Source organism: Cervus canadensis, chromosome 12 (assembly GCF_019320065.1).
Source record: "Cervus canadensis isolate Bull #8, Minnesota chromosome 12, ASM1932006v1, whole genome shotgun sequence".
In the NCBI taxonomy this organism is placed as follows: domain Eukaryota; kingdom Metazoa; phylum Chordata; class Mammalia; order Artiodactyla; family Cervidae; genus Cervus; species Cervus canadensis.
This window is the reverse complement of record NC_057397.1, coordinates 12,312,416-12,316,198: the sequence shown is the minus strand read 5'-3', so window position 1 is coordinate 12,316,198 and position 3,783 is coordinate 12,312,416. Positions and strand designations below refer to the sequence as shown.

General features: G+C 47.5%; 1 long non-coding RNA gene across 2 annotated transcripts; it reads left to right on the top strand.

Moving 5' to 3' along the window:
* The first annotated feature begins 1,268 nt into the window (after positions 1–1,268).
* Positions 1,269–3,524, top strand: LOC122450828. Of its 2 annotated transcripts, none has more exons than XR_006272236.1 (3): positions 1,269–1,476; positions 2,473–2,620; positions 3,481–3,524. It is a non-coding gene; the product is annotated as an uncharacterized LOC122450828 (long non-coding RNA). The 2 variants fall into 2 exon arrangements; XR_006272237.1 differs by lacking the exon at positions 3,481–3,524 and adding an exon at positions 3,337–3,391.
* Positions 3,525–3,783: the final 259 nt, after the last annotated feature.

The window sequence follows — 3,783 nt, the reverse complement described above, 5'->3', positions numbered from 1 at the left end:
CCTAAATACATGATACATATAAGCTATTATTACTATTAACTTTGGGGTCGCAAAACCCTAAGGGACTGGAAACAGAAGGGTAAGGCAACGGGTCTGGAAAGGGGCACAGCAATTGTGGGCCTAGCAGACTATGGGTCAGCTTAAGGCCACCCGGTGCCAGGGCCGGGGTTGAGAAGCTGATGCAATCACTCCACAGGATAACCTTTGTCTGTTTCCCAGCTTAGCCAGAGCCAGTTTGGTTAATGGTTAGGTGAGTGGCACTCGCAATGTGGTGAGCCTGGAGGGCCTTCCTGCGTACTTGGGACTAGGTATAACCAATGGAAACACCCTCTCAGAACAGCCTTATGGCTGCCAAGGGTGGGGGAGGGAAGGATTGGGAGTTGGCAACTAGCAGATGCAAACTATTATATACAGGTTGGATAAACAGTAAAGTCCAACATATGATGTGTGTGTGTACATGCTAAATCAGGAACTATATTCAATATCTGTGATAAGCCCAAAATGGAAAAGAATATAATATATATATATATATATATGTATAATTAAATTACTTATCTGTACAGCAGAAATTAACACAGCATTTTAAATCAATTATACTTCAATAAAATTAAAAAAAAAACATCCTCTCCAAGTGAAGGCTCCTAAGGTGGTTGTATTTTCTCATTGCCTGGCTGTAGGCTCTTGTGCATGGACAAGTGTGTGGGCCACACCCAAACAACTACATGTATGGAATATTTTGAGTAGGCACAAGCTTTAGAGCTGGGCATCTCTGGGGTCTAGTTCTGCTTCTCTCTTCTCTCTACCCCAACTATCATCCATGTGGGAGATAAAATGACAGTGAAAAGCACAAGCTCTGGGTTCAAATCCTCTCTGCGCTGACCCATCAATAGAACCTTAGACAAATTGTTGGATGCCCCTGGGCCTCAGTTTCCTCACCTGTAAAATGGGGATGATAATCAAACGGATCTGTGTGACTCTTGTGAGGCCTCAGTGAGGTAAATGCAACTCAAGCCCTTACCCCAGGGCCTGCAAATACACTTGAAGAAACTGTAGCTGCTAGTTTCTAAGCATATTTTATTGACCACTAATTGTTCTCAGTCCCTTTCCTCTGTAACCACGTCTGAGGATAAAGGCAGAGAGACTTCCGAGCTGTGTACGGTCACCACGCCAGTCTCCTGGGCTGACCCCGAGGAGTTTCAATTCGCCCATCCGAGTCACGTGAGCAGAAGACAAAATCCTTGGCGCTGTTTGTGGAGTTTAACTGTCAAGATGTCAGCCACGTCTCAGCTGCTGCTCTCCTCTTCTTGGCTTCAGAATATCCGATCTAACGACTTGGCCTGGAATCCTCAGATTTCACTGTGAGAGTGAAATTTACAGGCTTTCCCCAGTGGAGCTCTTGCTGGAGATGTTTGCAGGCCAGGAAAATTCTTTCTTCTCTAATGCGAGGCAGATGCCACTTACCTAAAGGATGATGTGGTGAGAGAGACCCTGTGGTCGGGTTTCTGGGATCTACTCCATATGCAGAGTTGCTGGGGACATCTGGCCATTCTGCCAGGGTCTCAGTTTAACGGGAGGCCCTGAGTGTCTGTAGTCCATGGACGTCTGCACAGAGCCTGAGGGTGCTCCGGTGAGGAGGGAAGGTTCTCCTCTTTCTCACTCAGACCTCCGAGGAAAAAGGGAGGGACGGGCAAACCCGAGGCATCCCTCGCTCCACCTGGTACTAGGGCTGGACAGAGCACAGGGCCAACTCCGATGCTTTACTCCAAGGGAGAACTTCTGGTCCACCCACCAAAGCAACGACATTGTGACTGGTGGCACTTGGCTTTACCTAGCTCAGGTGACCCTGTGACTCCCACTACCCCTGCCTAACTCACCCCAGGGGAGGCACTGCAGCACTCGGGGAGCTGAGGCAGGTTCAGAGTCTGAATGACTTGGGCTTGAATCCTGGCCCTACCTCCTTTTATCTGTGTGACACTGGGCAAGTTACTTAACCTCTCTGAGTCCCAGTTTTCTCCTCTGCAAAGTGGGGGTAATAATATCCACTTTGTAGGTCTGTGTGAAGATCGGAATGAAATGACATGAATGGTGTAAATGCAAAACATTCAAGAAATGGAAATGGTTTTTAAAAAATGTCTCATGGGATCCTTTAAGGTTGTGACATAAATAAGAAAATCAGCTGAGTGGTTGAGAAGGACAAAAATTGTGATAGGAATAAACTGAAAGCCATTGACCAAACCGTCTATGTGTCTGAGGTTAACTATTAATTCTCTGTTTTCCTGAACATTGTGCACGTGCTAAGTCATTTCAGTTGTGTCCGACTCTTTGAGACCCCATGGACCATGACCTACCAGGCTCCTCTGTCGATGGGGATTCTCCAGGCAAGAATACAGGAGTGGGTTGCCGTGCCCTCCTCCAGGGGATCTTCCCAACCAGGGATCCAACCCATTTCTCTTATCTCTCCTGTATTGGCAGGCAGGTTCTTTACCACTGAGCCACTTGTGAAGTTCCTGAACATTGATGAAGCTCATATCCTGGGGATGCCAAAGTCCTCGCTCTGCTTCCTAATCCCCTTCGCTGTCTCTAAGCTGTTCTGGGCCATCCACTGATCCACTTCCACAAGGTATATTTATCTCTGCTGATTCACACTGAAATGGTTATTTTCTTGTACCAGAGCTCATGAAAGAGTGACCAAGAATTCCTGGTCTCCCTGTCTTATAATTCCAAACTTTAAAGAACAGAGCCTTCTCCAGCTCCTGTCTGCAGCAGCTGCTTATGTTCCTATTAGCAACTGCACAGATCCGAGCAAATACTGGAGGCATGAACGTCCGTTCTCCAAAGTCCCTGCTCCAGCGCTCAGGGGAGGCTTCCAGAGCATTTAAAAACCCCAGCCCTTCTATCTTGAAATAATTATAGACTCACAGGAAATTGTAGTGATAGTACTGAGAGGACCTTGTCCCCTTCGCTCAATTTCAGTGATTACATCTCACTTACCTCTAGCAACCAGGAAATTGACATTGTGTGTCAACGTACAATGTGTGTGTATTGCTATTCATCTTTGATCACAAGTACATTTTTGTACGCACCACCACAATCAAGCTGTAAAACTGTTCCATCACCACAATCGTCTCTCCCTTGCTTCCCCTTTGTAATCACCCCCACCCCCTGTCCCAACCATCCCTGACCCTCTGCAATCACGTGGAATCCATTTTCCAAACTGATATACCTTGGGGAATGAAAGGGGATGCCACCAATTATTATGCCGGGTCAGCAGATGTATGCTGGGATGTTTAGTCCCCTAATTAAAGGAATTATTTCTGGGCTTCCCTGGTGGTCCAGTGGTTAAGCATCTGCCTGCCGATGCAGAGGACACAGGCTCAATCCCTGGTTGGGGAAGATCCCATATGCTGAGGAGCAGCTAAGCTCACGGGACACAACTACTGAGCCCGTGTGCTGCAACTACTGAATCCTGCTCGCCTACAGCCCGTGCTCTGCAACAAGAGAAGCCACTGCAATGAGGAGCCCACACACCACAACGAAGAGTGGCCTTCACTCGCCACAACCAGAGAAAGCCCACAAGTAGCAATGAAGACCCAGTGCAGCCAACAAATGAATAAATACAATTTAAAATGTATTATTCCTGTGTGTGTGTATGTGTGTGTGTGTGTGTGTGCGTGCACATGGTTGGGGGTGTGTAGGGAGTGAAATGGGCTTTCCTGGTGGCTCCGTGGTAAAGAATCTGCCTGCAATGCAGGAGTTGCTGGAGATGCAGGCTCCATCCCTGGG